We start from the raw sequence: 15,649 nt of genomic DNA on the forward strand, positions 1-15,649 counted from the left end.
TTTATGTGATGAAGGAAATACAAAGATTTTTATTGTCTCTTTTCTCAAATTGCTTACAATCTATTGCATAAAATAAACCTTATACAAGTATTAGAAATGTAGATTAGTCTGTGATATAGATTAAAACATAAGTTTAATCCAAATACTGAGGATCAGAGAAAAGAGTTAACATTTTTCTTAGGGTAGGTCACAGAATTATGGATATCTGTATTTGCATATCATTGATTTGGTAACTTTACTGAGCATAGCTTTTTTTCATATTCCCCATATTAACAACTGACACCCAATCTCTAGATGTCCATAGATCTATGGTAAGAAAATAAAATCAGTGTCACACTATGACATGCCCTAAAGTCAGGTCTTACACAGGATAGTTACCTAATAGACAAGTGCAGCCAACTGGTCTAAAAAGTGTGAAAACTATTCACCAGGTCTGCAATATCAAGAAGCAAAACTGCTTCTTTAAAAAAATATATATGTATATGTATATATATACATATACACACATATATCACAGTAACGAGGTTTGTATGAAGCAGCCCCTTCAGACTGTTTAATGTAGTGCAGCCAGAGTGATGTTTCTAGACATGTGTTCTCTGGGTCAAGTTACAGCAGAGCAATTTGGCCTAGGAAAAAAAAATTAGTCAAGCTTATGTCAAAAACTCATCAAAGCCTGCAATTGGGACACATATAGTAATTACTGGGAACAGAGCAAATGAAGGTTTCACAAATCCCTGAAAAAAATCAGTTTTAACTTGCAAGCCTGGCGTAATTTTCTCTCTTTTGCTCCAGGACTTAAATTTACCCATTTTTCTTTTCTTACTGTCCCTAGGCAACGACTTGCTATGGAATAACTCCTTCTGGTAAGGGATGTGCATGAGAATGTAACAACAGGACACCAAGACAGTCCTCATAGTGCTTGCCATATTTTTTCTTTCCTTTCCCTCAGTTCATTAAGAAATAAATGAGTATTTGCTACATTTAGGAGTTAGAAACACTGGAAAACACATTCACATTGAGCACTAAGTCTTAATCCTTAAGTGAAAATTAAAATAAAATGCCCAATTTCGGGGCACCTGGGTGGCTCAGTCGTTAAGCGTCTGCCTTCGGCTCAGGTCATGATCCCAGGATCCTGGGATCGAGTCCCACATCGGGCTCCCTGCTCAGCGGGAAGCCTGCTTCTCCCTCTCCCACTCCCCCTGCTTGTGTTCCCTCTCTCGCTGTCTCTCTCTGTCAAATAAATAAATAAAATCTTTAAAAAAAAAAAAATGCCCAATTTCTTCAATTCCTGCTATACTATTAAACAATATGAAGCACAATTTAAAGCTGCAGGAAAATGGGATAGAGCAGGTATATCTTTTATTTTCTCCATGTGACTCCAATCTTATCCTTTAAAAAAAGCTGAAAATAACCAGTCATTTCAAAGTAAATTTAAACATACCCTAAACTGAAAATTCAATATGCCCCTGAGCTCTCCATGATCAATTTCAAGTTTTCTAAGTCTGTAGAAAAAAATACCAAAGAATCCAAAGGCCATTTCCTAAATGGCCCCACCAGATTTACAGAGGATGCACGCAGCATATAGAAAGAACCCGAGAAGATATCTCAGAATAAGCATGGCCTCTGAGGCAAACGTCGACTATTAAAGATTCAGAAAACTAGAATATAAAAATTGTAGAGCAAGTTGCTAATAAGGACATTAATGATTTTAATATTTATTAAAACTCTGCACAGTTAATATTTATTATAAGTGACCATCTCAAAAAATTTTTCAAGATATTAACATCAGTGTTTCTCAAAGTGTGGAACAAAGACCACTGACAACAGACATGTGCCATTGTTTACAAGTTCACCATGTATTTATAATTCACATCAAAATTTGAGAACATTATCTACATTATATGCATTAGGAAAGCCAACATTCAGAATAATAGTCACTTGTCCAAAGGACAAGCACATTCAGGATTCCAAGTCTATTTGATTTCAAGGTTTTCTCCCCTATGTGACTCAGTCTCATGTATTACCAAAAGAAATCGAAATGCTTCTCCTTTGTTATTTATTCACTAAAATATCAAGTGTGCTCCTATTAGTTTTCACTGAAGTCTCTCATGGCCACTGAAACTTGGAATTGAAAGGAATCCTAGCATCACCTAATCCCTAGACTACCTACCCTTCACAGTCCCAATGCTTTGAATATGAGTGAATATTTTTCATTTTTCAATGGTATAACTTACTACCTCACCATGTGACTCCTTCTATTTCTAGATACTGTACTTCTCAAAAAGAGTTAATTTTATATTTAATTGAAAGTATTGCTATTTCTACTGGCTAAATTTAATTCTGCTGTGAAGGTGTATTGTATATAGTTCTGTAACACCACTGGTATTGCTACTATATTTAAATTGGTCTTAATTCTAACTTCTCCACCAGTGTACTCTAACACCCAGTATTGTTACTGATACATGACACTTAAACAGTTGTATTGAATTCATGCATGAGTGTCCACTACTAAGTAGTAATTCACATGATACTTCTATTCACAAAATAATAAGAATTTTGTGAGGTTTAATCTTTGGGAATTGTGGAGACATTTCATTTTGAGAATCTACTCTACCCAGTCCAAGTAAGTGTAGGTTATGTTAGCTCTTTCACTGATCATCTCTCTGACACACATGTAAAAAATGTTCAGCTTGGGCATGAACTACCTACTACAGAGACCTAATTATAATATCACCAGTAAGCATATAAGACAGAACGCAAATATTCAGTGACTCATGTGAGATCTCACCATAGGTCCAAATGTACACTAATAAATGCAGCTTTGGTTCTTGTAATCATTCTAGATGAAAACACCTCAGGGGCTTAGAAAATGTTTATGACTTCTTAAAAGTCCTTTTTCCAAGAACTGAGGTCATTTTGTCCATATCTAGATTTATGTCAACATTTGATATTTTAGTATATGAGCAAATTGTGAGATTGTGCTCTTAGTCAGGGGAATACATTACCTAGGAGCTAACATGCAAATTCTAGTCCGGAAGTCAAATCATATGGAAAGATTTGGTTTATTTTGATTCTTACTACTGCCTCTCCCTACATCCTCTTCCCACTCACAGAAGAATAGTAAGAGGAATTAAAAAAAAAAAAAAAAAGTAGACAAAATTATTACCTAGTAATCTAAGATGGTGTTATAAAATAATGATTATAAAAATAAACTATAACATTTATCAGGAACTTCCTATGTGGCAGGTGCTATGAATGTCAATTTCATTTCCCTCTCTGAATGGCCTCCTGGTAAGGCATTATCTACTTTTAAAAGATGACAGAAATTAGGCTTAGTCACCCAGCATAGAAAAAGCATTTGAACCCAGATCTCAAATGATATTTCACTATACCATTCTCATTCTGTGATGTGCTGGGTAAGAATGAAAAGAGATTACTAATTTTTATCAGATAATCAAAAACTTCTTGTTTTTGTATGCAATTTCCATAATTAATTCTCCTGTGCTGTTGTCAGTTAAAACACTAGAACTTTTGCAGAACCAAAATTTATTGGTACTTTATAAATAATTGGATGATGACGCAGCCTCATTCAGAATTAGTTAAAATTTTAGTTAAATTAGATTTTTTGCTTTATAGGGAAATAAAAACTGTGCTTTGTGACTTATCCCAGCAAGGCACTGAGGTGGCTTTGAAAATAGAACACCTATAGATAAGTCCCGGCTCCATCATTTCTAATGAGAGGCTTTAGCCACCTCACATAATCTAAGTATCAGTTTCCTTAGCTGTAAAATGGGGATAAGGTTAAAATTTATATCCTGGGATTTGTGAGGCTCAAAAGAGATCATGTAGTACACTTGTTTCCCAACTCGTTTGCATACTGGAATCACTTGGAGAGCTTTGAGAACCACCTTATGCCTGTATCCACCACCAGGTATCACGGCTTAATTGGTCTAGTGTGTGACCTGAGATTTAGAGGTTTAACAAGATCCCTAGGATAAGTAAGGCATCTACTCTTCTAACACACCGATGAGCACTGTGTCTCAACATATAATGGTTCTGTTATTATTATAGATAACACCAGATATGTAACCTTGAGGAGTGATTAGCCTGTCTGAAATGGAGTTTCAACATGTGTAAGGTAAAAAACAGACATGATTATATTTACTAGATGCCCAGCAAAATGCCTGGGTAGGAGCACAGAGAATAAATGTTATTCCCTCCCCCCCCACCCCCGAGGTGCCTGGGTGACTCAGTTGGTTAAGCATCTGACTCTTGATTTCGGCTCAGGTCATAATCTCAGGGTCATGATGTCAGGGTGGTGAGATCCAGCCCCGTGTTGGGCTCCAGCCTGGGCATAGGGCCCACTTAAGAGTCTCTCTCTCCTTCTCTCTCTGCCCCTCCCTGCCCCACTCAGGCACGCGAGTGCTCTCTCTCCCAAATAAAAAACAAACAAACCCTCTAAATGTTATTTTCCCCTTTTGCTCCCAAATTACCTTGTGAATCTCCTTTATCTATCATTATGAATATTAATAAATTAAGAACCAATCTGAATATAGGGCTCTGGGTTCAATGCAAAGCATATAGCACTATATCCATTCTTACACAATTTATTCTTGCTATACTGAAAGAATTACTCCTTCCTGCTCTGAAATCTCCTGCCCCTATACATTTGCTTACATAGTCAAAAACCTACCCCTTTTTTAAAAATACAGCTCAAATGCTCTGCCAAAAGCATTCCTTACCTCCTGTTATTCCATTTATGGAAGTAAATCACTCCCTCCTCTGAACCTATAGATCAGTTTCTACCCCTCCTTGACATTCACATGTTTTACTTTGTATTATATTTGTATATCTTCAATCTCTAAGATTTAAAAGCAAGATTGTTGATTAATTCACTTTTTTTTCTTTATCCTTTTTGGCAGCTAGCACAGGAAGGGGGCTAAACTGGTAACTTTCTTATTACAGACTCCAGCCTAATTTTATTTAAGCATCAACAGTTTCTAACAGCAGACATTTCCAATCTTGTCAACCATACTGAAGACTGAGTTTGAGTGTGTCCAAAAGGATCATTGACAGTTGCAGTTTTTCAAGCGAAATTATCTATAAGCTTGATTCTCTCAAAGTCCTAGCACTTCATCACATTTCTGGGATATGGCAAAACACTGAGCACAGCTTCACATGTTATGAAACCATCTGCTATTATCACCAACGGTATAAATATCATTTCCTTCAATATGATGCCTCTATAGTCCAGGTTTTATTTATTTGCTAGAGAGATTACTATAGTATTGCACCTCTTGACTTCTTTTTCCAACAATATTCGTGTAATGATTATGGGAATAATAGATTGCTAAACCTACTAGTCATCTATCAGAGAGTTGATCTTCCTAAAAGCCCTAAATCCCATTCCAAATTCTTAATGGAAATCCCATATACTTTTTTTTTTTTTAATCAAAGCCAATTATATCTTTAATAAGGTTTTCCATTTAAGGGACAGCAGCTACATGATTCTGTAGTCAAATTTGAAACTTTTCCATCTTCTTGGAGGAAAATGTTATAATTTAACCCTTAGAAACCAGGCTTTATGTCATAGGTAGTATAGATTAAACTACCATAATTTAGAGACTCAGATTAAGACTGCAATAAATTGAATTTAAGAATAAGAATAGAAATACTGACTCATTAAAAGACTAACATTAATTCTGAGTTCACACAGGAAAAAAAATCTCATGTCATTAACTTATTTATCTCTCTCAACAAATTTTTTTTTAAAGGGTGAGGGTAGAAGGTCTTTATTTCACCAACTTGAAATGTACATCTGTCTTAAGAGATTTCTATATGACCTTGAATTTATAAAGATTTGGCTTTAAGTTAATGGAAATCCCATATACTTCTTTTTTTTTTTTTTAAAGATTTTATTTATTTATTTGAGAGAGAATGAGAGACAGAGAGCATGAGAGGGAGGAGGGTCAGAGGGAGAAGCAGACTCCCTGCCGAGCAGGGAGCCCGATGCGGGACTCGATCCCGGGACTCCAGGATCATGACCTGAGCCGAAGGCAGTTGCTTAACCAACTGAGCCACCCAGGCGCCCCGAAATCCCATATACTTCTAATAGAGTCAGTTTGCTCTCACACTTGGTGAGAAAATTCTAGATGTTATATGTCATATATGCGTACACGGTTTCATAGTGGCATGGACTAGCATTTTTAAATGATTAAATTTCTGCTTTCGTGCTAAGGGCCATTAAACCCTTGTTCAACTAATATTGTATCTTGAAAATTCCACTGCACGGAATATGGATTTTCTTCCTTTGTTGACTAAACTTGAAGGATTTCTTTGTTTTGGCGGGTTACTGTGGTAGCTGGAATAATGATCCTCAAAAGATATTCACACCTCAATCCCTGGGACCTGTGAATATGTTAACTTTAAATGGTAAAAGGGATTTTTCAGATGTGATTAAGGTAACTGGACCTTGAGATAAGGTGATTATCCTGGATTATCCAGATAGATCAAATCTATTCACAGGAGTCTTGAAAATTGGAGGATTATTTCAGGCTGGAGTAAGAGAGATGATAGACGAGGTAGCAGAGATTTCAAATGTGAGAGAGACTCTTATCTTCCTTTATTGGCTTTGAAGATGGAAGAGTGCAAAGAGCCAAGGAGCACAGGTGACCTTTAGAAGCTAGGAATGGCCCTCAGCAGACAGTCAGCAAGGATACAGGCCTTCTGTCCTGTAACAGCCTGGAACTGAACTGTGCCAACAAACTTAATGAAGGGCACAGATTTGCCACTAAGAACCTCCAGAAAGGAAGACAGTCTTATTGATTTCGATTTTAGCCCGTGAGAGCCATGTCAGACTTCTGGCCTACAAACTGTAAAATAATAAATATCAGTTTTAAACTGCTTATGGTAATTTGTTATTGCAGTATTTGAAAATTAATACACTTTGAGGATGCTTGAGAAAGAATAAAGTAGACAAAATTTTTTAAAAGACAAAAGAAATAGTTACAACAAATAGACTGGTTAAGGTAAAATATGCCTGCCACATTGCACACAAAGATTAACATAGAAAAAATTATATATATAGTATGTGTATCTATCTATCTATCTATCTATCTATCTATCTATCTATCTATCCATCATCTATCTATCTATGTCAGGGTCCTAGCATATTGAATTACATAGAATTCTTAACTTTAAAATTATATTAAGCATTTCCTAATCAAGGTTGTATTTATTGTTACCGAAAGTGATTATTTTCCAGTATAAATTATATTTCATGCATAGCAGGATTTTATTTTAAAGACAATTATCATATGATCTCGCTGATATGTGGAATTTAAGAAACAGGATCATAGGGGAAGAGAGGAAAAAAAATAAGATGAAATCAGAGAGGGAGACAAACCATAAGAGACTCAAGCATAGGAAACAAACAAGGAGGGTTGCTAGAGGGGAGAGGGTGGGGGGATGGGGTCACTGGGTGATGGACATTAAGGAGGGCATGTGATGTAATGAGCACTGGGTATTATATAAGACTGATGAATCACTGACCTCTACCTCTGAAATCAATAATACATTATATGTTAATTAATTGAATTTAAATACAAATTTAAAAAGGTAAAAATTTAAAAAATAATTAAAAAAAAAATAAAGTTGTCTGTTTCTCAACAGGTAGAGGACTTACCCCTTTTCACTATTATAGTCCCCAGAATGCTCGGGATATAACATAAGCTCATTAAATTTTCTCAGTGAGGCAAAGAATATTTTCTTGTAATATCTCACTGTGATTTAGGGCATCACCCTAAAACTTCATTAATAAAGATGTGGCTTCAAGCATAAAATAAATATGTTCTCTTGAAGAATATTAAATGTCATTCTAATATATATCCTTTTGGAAAGGCTAGAGAAAAAAATGCCACCACTGTTTCAGATCTACCTAAATGAGAACAGGTCATGCTCAAGGGATGAAAACCACTTAGTCCTCTTGGTAGGTCTTGTCCTGCAGTTAATATAGATGTATCATAATATTTCAGTTTGACCCAAAACATTGAGATTATCCACTCAAATTTGCTTTCTTTAATCCCATGATCCTGAAGCAAATTTTTTTTTATTATTATTATAAACTGGCATCTTGAATAGGCTTGCCTTAAAAGGAAGAACACCTGGATTACTTTGATACTCTGGTCTAAGTTCAGATCTATTTATAAGTATTGATTAATAATTGAATTATTCATAAATCAGCACTTTTTATTATTAGGAGCATGGAATTCTTAGAAAATTATATGAAATAAGTGGACCATCTTTTCAACAAGTGAATTTAAGCACACAAATCTACATACAATGTTAGGAAAATTATAATCCTCCAGAAGTATTTCCATGGATGTTAAGTAAAATTAATTAGAAATAAATAGATCCAATGTACAGCATAGTGACTAGAGTTATAGTAATATATATTTGAAATTTGCTAAGAGAGTGAATCTTAAATGTTCTCAACTCCCCCGAAAAGGTAACTATGTGAGGTAATGGATGGATGTTAATTAACTTGATTATGGTAATCATTTCACAATGTATACATATATCAAATCATAATGTTGTACTCTTTAAATATATATGATTTCAGTTGTCAATTATAACCCAATAAAAGAAAAAAGAAAACAAAAATAATAAATAGATATGGTCTAAAGAGCATATATATAAATGTAAAATATATTTAGGGGTCATAAAGAGCTATTTTTAGAAGTGATAAATATAAGGACTCAGCAGTAGAAGGAGGAAGTGGGATGGGTGGTGGTAGGAGGCTTACCATATACTATTTTAGATGTTTCCTTTTCTAGAGTACTACCTTCTGTATGTAGAGGAGAGTGAAAACTAATGATTTAATTACTGCTATTTTTTTTCATTCAAGGCCACGCTGTAGAGTGACCAATTAAAAAGGCAAAAATAGTAGCAATGCATTATAAGATTTAATAATATACATAAAAGTAAAAGTTACGAAAAAATAGGACAAAGAATGGGATGGAGGGAAATGAAGTATGTTGTTTCAATATGCTTATTCTATGTATACAGTGGTATAATATCATAGAACATTGGGCTGTTATACATTATAGATGTATATTGTCAGGGGTCCTCAAGACCACCTCAAGTTTCAATGATTCACTAAAAGGACTCACAGGACTCAGCATATGGCCAGTCTTGCAGCTAAGACTCATGATAACAAAAAAGATTCAATGCTAAATCAAAAGGAAAAGTCACATGGGATGAAGTCTAGAGGAAACCAGTTGCAAGGTTTGAAAAGCCTTCTCCCAGTGGAGTCACAAAGAATGCCACTTAATTCCTCCAGCAACAAGTTGTGAAAATATATGTGAAATGTTGTCTACCAGGAAAGCTCATTAGAGACTAAGTGCTTAAGGTTTGTATTGGAGGATGATTACATAGGCACCCTCTATCTCTCCTATTCCAAAATTCTAGACTTCCAGAAGGAAAGCAGGTCTTCAATGCAAATTATTTTGTTTGTACATAGAGATTACGCACAGTGAATGACGAAAATCTTCCTGACATCCCAGTTCCCAGATGGTAACCAAGGGTAAACCTAGCAAGCATGCCATTCTAAGGACAGCGGTCTGAGGCTTGCTATGTTAGTTTTTTTTTTTTCTTCATAATTATAAACCCTAGAGCACGAGTTTAAAAAAAAAAAAAGTAGGTAATAAGCCAAAAGCAAAGATAAAAGTGAATCATCAAAAATAGTAAATAAAGGAATATATGGAAAGAGAAATGGGAAAACAAAGAAGAGAAGGTACAAACAGAAAACAAGTAGCAAATGGCAGATGTCAATCCAATGCTATAAACAATTTCTTTAAATAAGCATAGTTTAAATCTGTGCTGTCCAATATAGTAGTCACTAGACAAGTCTGACTATGGATTTCTTGAAATATGGCTAGTCTTAACTGCAAAATACTGATGTTTTATAAATCATAAAATATACATAAGATTTTGAGGACTTAGTATAAAATAACTCAATATATTTGTAGCGATTATATGCTGAAAATATATTTATTTTTTGTTGCATTGTCCCCTTTATTATTATATAGTGTGCTCCTTTGTCTCTTGTTACAGTCTTTGTTTCAAAGTCTATTTTGTCTAAGTAATGCCACTCCAGCTTTCTTTTGACTTCCATTTGCATGCTATATGGTATTTCATCCTCTCACTTTCAATCTGCAGGTGTCTTTAGATCTAAAATGAGTATTTTGTAGGCAGCATATAGATGGGTCTTGGTTTTTTTATCCATTATACCACCCTATGTCTTTTGATTGAAGCATTTAGTCCATTTACTTTCAAAGTAATTATTGATAGATATATATTTATTGCCTTGATATCTTTGCTTAAAATAAAATTTTATTAAAATTATTGCACCTATTTCTTTTTACCTCTTTAATACTGCTTGAAAGTTTTAAATTTCTGTTCCTGCGTTTGAGGTTTGCATTATATCTCTTTTGGACAGCACTAATCTAAATAATCAAATTAAAAGCCAGATTGTTAGTATGGATAAAAAAGCAAGATGTCAACTTGATAAGCCATGTTGAAGAAAACCTCTTCAAATATAACTACATGCATAAGTTAAATTTAAAAAGATGGAAACAGATACCATTTGATATACTATTATATCATGTATCATTATATCATTCATTTGATATAAACAAACACTGATCAACTGCAAAAAAGTGAAGTGGCTATATTAATATCTCACAAAGCAGACTTCAGAAAAGCAATGTAATTAGAAATAAAGCGGGGCATTCACATAATACTCCTAGACATATGTGTCTTATTATAGAGCTCTAAAAGTGGTGAAGCAAAAAAGTCACAGGGCTGAAAGAACTAGTCAAATTCACAATTACAAGTAGCGAATTCAAATATGCTCTTTCTGTAATTCATAGAAAAAGCGATCTGATAATCAGTAAGGATACAGAAACCTGGAACAACAAATCAACAAACTTGACCTAATTGACATTTATAGAACACTCCACACAACAACAGCACACATTATCTCAAGTGCACATGGGACATTCATCAAAACAGGCCACTTCTAGGCTATAAAACAAATATCAGGATATTCAAAAGTATATTTTCTGAATAAAGTTGAATTAAATGAAAAACTGAAAACAGAGCAATATCTAGAAAACATATGAGTATTTGAAAATTAAACAGCACACTTCCAAATAAACCATGGGAAAAGAAGTCATAGGGAAAATAGAAAATATTTTTACTTAAATGAAAATGAAAGCATAGCACATCAGATGTGTGGGATGCATCTAATAAAGTACTTTAAAGACAATCCATAGCTTGTATAGAAGCATAGTAAAAAAAAGTGATCTAAAAAACTCTTATGAAAGAGCAAGATAAACCCAAATTAAGTATAAATAGTAAAGATAAAAGCAAAAATAAACAAAATAAAAATAAGCAATTAAATCAAAAGGTAATAATAAAAATCAGTAAAATTCTAAATGTACAAACCAAGAGGAGAGAAGACTCAAATTACCAACATAAAAAAATACAAGTGGTGACAACCCTAATGATGCTCAGATTTTAAAACCATAATAGAAAATATTATTAACAACTTAATGCCAGTCAATTCAATAATGTAAATGAAATTGAAAAATTCCTTCAGTGATAAAAACTACCAAAACTCTCAAAACTAAAAGGATAACCTTCATTTTGAATAGCTCTATATAAAATAAAGAAACTGAATTTATAGTTAGCAAATTCTTACAAAGTAAACGCCAGGCTGGGGTGCCTGGGTGACTCAGTCAGTTAAGCGACAGACTCTTGATTTGGCTCAGGTCATGCTCTCAGGGTCATGAGATCAAGTCCTGGCTGGGCTCTGCACTCAGCAGGGCGTCTGCTTGAGATTCTCTCTCTCCCTCTGCCCCTCCCCCTGCTCTTTCTCTCTCACAAAAATAAATAAATCTTTAAAAAAAAAAAAAATGTCAGGCCTAAATATCTTCACTGATGAATGGTACCAAACATTTAGAAAAACATTTTTATTTGTATACACACATTTATTTTATATGCGTATATGTTTTATTTGTAAATAATTAATGTATTTATCTTATATAATATATAATAGTTATTCATGTGTTTTATTTATATTTCATTTCTTTATATATATATATTTAAAGATTTTATTTTTATTTATTTGACAGAGAGACAGCAAGCACAAGCAGGGGGAGCGGCAGGCAGGCAGAGGGAGAGGGAGAAGCAGGCTCCCCGCTGAGCAGGGAGCCCGATGTGGGGCTCAATCCCAGGACCCTGGGATCATGACCTGAGCCGAAGGCAGTTGCTTAACTGACTGAGCCACCCAAGTGCCCCTATATATATATTTATATATCATTATATATAATATACATCATTTATATATCGTATATATCACTTATATATATCATTATATGTATATTTATCTTGTAATATATAAACAGAAAGAATAACATATTATGGCCAAGTAGAGTTTAAGCTCAGATATGCAAGGTCACTTAAACATTCATATATCAATCTAATTCATGTGAATGAAGTAAAGGGGGGTATATAGTTATTTTACTATAAGCAAAAATTCATTACACACTATATTATAAATAATACCTGTTCATAACGAAATCTCCAACAAACTAGGAATAGAAAGCTATGTCTTCAGCCTTAAAATACTTTCATTTTACAGTGCATTGAATGGCAAAAGATAGAAGACAGCATGTTCCCTAAAGACTGGGAACAAAAGGATGATGTCCACAGTCAACATTTCTATTCAGAATTATACTGGGGTCCTTGAAAATGAGATAAAGTAAGAAACAGGAACAAAAGCATATATTGAAAATTAAGAAGAAAAATTGTCTTTGTTCACAGACCTCATAATTTCCTTTTTAGACAATCTTGAGGGATCTAAAAAAAGCTACTTGAAATGATAATGAGTAGCAAAGATGCAGGATTAATATATCAATAAAAATGTTTATTGTATTTCTATACATTAGTGAACAATTAGAAATTAAAATTTAAAACGCCTATCATTTATAATATTGTTAAAGGATCAACTTTTTAGATAAAATGGAGATATATATAGCTGTACGGAACACTGCTGAGGGAAATTAAAAATATCTAAATATAGAGAGGAATACTGTGTTTACTTATTGCAAGCCTAAATATTGTTAAAAGTGCCATTTGTCTTCCAGTTGATCTATATATTTATTACAATCCCTAATAGCGTCCTGGGAACTTTCTTGTAGAAATTTGGCATATTGATTTCAGACCTTAATGGAAATACACATAAATTTAAATGGCCAAAACAGGGGCGCCTGGGTGGCTCAGTCAGTTAAGAGTCTGCCTGCAGCTCAGGACATGATCCTGGGGTCCTGGGATCCAGTGCTATATCAGGATCTCTGCTCAGCAGGAAGCCTGCTTCTCCTTACTCTACCTATTCCCCTGCTCGTGCTCAGTCTCTCTCTCTCTCTAATAAATAAGTAAAATCTTTAAAAAAAAATGGCCAAAACATTTTGAAAAAGAATATGGGCTTATTCTGCCTAAGTTCAATATTTAGCATAAATCTTCAGTGATCAAGACAATGTAGAATTAACGTAAGAATTGAAATATAGGCCAATGGGACATAAAATAGTCTCAAAATATAGCCATACCCCAAACTTTCACATATTGTTGATAAGAATGAACAATGGTACAACCACCTGGAAAAAATTGGCATTATTTGCTAAAACTTTTCATGCACTAAGCATATATATCAGAAATTCTACTGAGTATTTATCCAAGAGGACATAAAACATATGTCCACAAAACACCTGTATATGAATATTCATAGTGGCTTTATTCATAACAGACAAAAAGCAAAAACAATGTAAATGACCAGCAATAAGTGAAGGGACAAATAAATTATGGTGTGTTAAACAAATAATGGTATATCCCTACAGTGGAATACTACTTGGCAGTAAAAATTAATGAACTAGTGATATATGCAATTATGGATGAATCTCAAAAATATTTTACTGAGCAAAAGAGGTCATATTGTAATATTTCATTTATATAATTTTCTAGAGAAATCATGACTACTGTATGGTGACAGAAACAACAATAAGTTGTTGCCTGGGACTAAGAATTTGAGGTTGACTTCAATAGAGGATTAGGGAACTTTTTGCCATGATGGAAAAATCTGCTGTCTTGCCTGTGGTGGTAATTATATGTGTGAATACATTTGTCACAACTCATTAGTCCCTTAAGATCTATGCATTTCAATGTATGGAAATTATACCTCAATAAAGTGCATTTTTTAAAAAAAAGAATCACCTCCTCAGCATTTCCTTTTGTAGGAAATGATCTGGGGAAGAAGGCACCATCTAGGAGAGCAGGAGGAAAGAGATCAGTGGTAGGGGACGTCCTTGAGTAGGGGGGAGGGTAGGTTTGGAGAGTTCAGTGAAGCAACTGGCTTTTGATAAAAGCAGGTGAGGTTTATCTGCTGCAAGGTGAGGGATGCCAGCGTAAACAGTCATAGATCCTGCTAATGAAAAATGACGCATGCTCATTCGATTACTTCTGTTTTCTCATCTAAACATGAGTTGACGCTAGCAACTAGAATGAGGAAATACAGAGGCCGCTGAAAGTTTGAACAGAGATTTTTTTTTTTAAAAGGTCGAAACAGTATTTCAGACAGTGGGAGAAAAAACTGACCTCAGCTTTGCTGCGCACGAACTCCCTCTGCTCTTCCCTCGGGGCTTCCTTTTACTGGGACCTTCTCCCTCCGCAGCGCTAGGTCGTCTTGTGTGAGCAGCTCCGGCTGCAGAGGCAGTGGTGCCAGTTTCGCAACCTTGGTTTCCTGCTCTGTCATCACCGAGGAAACTCCACGTGGGACTTCGGAGGGGCGGGGAAGGTATCCACAGGATGGAGCGGGAGTGTGCCCGCCACACAGTGCGCACAGCGCTTCCGAGAAGACTCCTGCTTGGTTTCTCAGATTCCTTGCAGATCCCAGGCCCCGCCAATTTAAGAAAGCAGCGGGCTTGTGTGGCAACTAGAGACACTGGGACTAGGGGGTGGGTGTGCGAGGGGCGCTCATGAGAAGGACTTCCAGGGATGGAAGAGGCTATAAAGGAGCTGTAAGTGTCCCATTTTGACAGGAACTGAAGGGAGGAAATTGGCCTGGCTACCCTCCTCAGAGTAAATATCCAGGTTTCTGGGGCCTAAGGTCACACAGAAAGAAGTCTCGGTGCGGAGAGATAGCTCCCCAGTCCCTGTTCCTTCAACCGGGCTTCTTCCTTTCTGCACCGTTCAACATTAGCTCTGTAGAGGGGTCAGTCTGGGCCCAGGCACGACTTCCGAGTTCTCACAAACTCAGCACTTAGTCTTCTTACTCTTCTTACTCTCTCCACCCCCTAGACAAATGGCAATTTTACTGGAATCCCTTTGGTGACACATCTGCTGCTCAAGGCCTTCGATCTGGGTTTTCCTAGGGCTGCCAGAGTTGCTGTGTCAAACACGAAGCCAGGGAACCTGCTCCTGAAGGAGGAGGGAGCTTGAGAAGGTGGTATTAAACTCCATGAGTCAAGAAGAAAGGCTCTGAGAAAATAAAATTATGATAAGGCAAGGGCAGTGATAATTACTCAGTGTACAT

General features: G+C 35.4%; 1 long non-coding RNA gene across 1 annotated transcript in view; it reads right to left on the bottom strand.

The window, feature by feature from the left end:
* LOC116638132 overlaps positions 1 to 14,795 on the bottom strand; it is a 104,791-nt gene extending 89,996 nt beyond the window's left edge. Inside the window, exon 1 of the long non-coding RNA XR_004300634.1 lies at positions 14,713 to 14,795. This is a non-coding gene — a long non-coding RNA (uncharacterized LOC116638132). The remainder of the gene's footprint in view (positions 1 to 14,712) is intronic.
* Between the last annotated feature and the right edge of the window lie 854 nt (positions 14,796 to 15,649).

This window comes from Phoca vitulina, unplaced genomic scaffold, assembly GCF_004348235.1.
Source record: "Phoca vitulina isolate PV1807 unplaced genomic scaffold, GSC_HSeal_1.0 scaffold16, whole genome shotgun sequence".
In the NCBI taxonomy this organism is placed as follows: domain Eukaryota; kingdom Metazoa; phylum Chordata; class Mammalia; order Carnivora; family Phocidae; genus Phoca; species Phoca vitulina.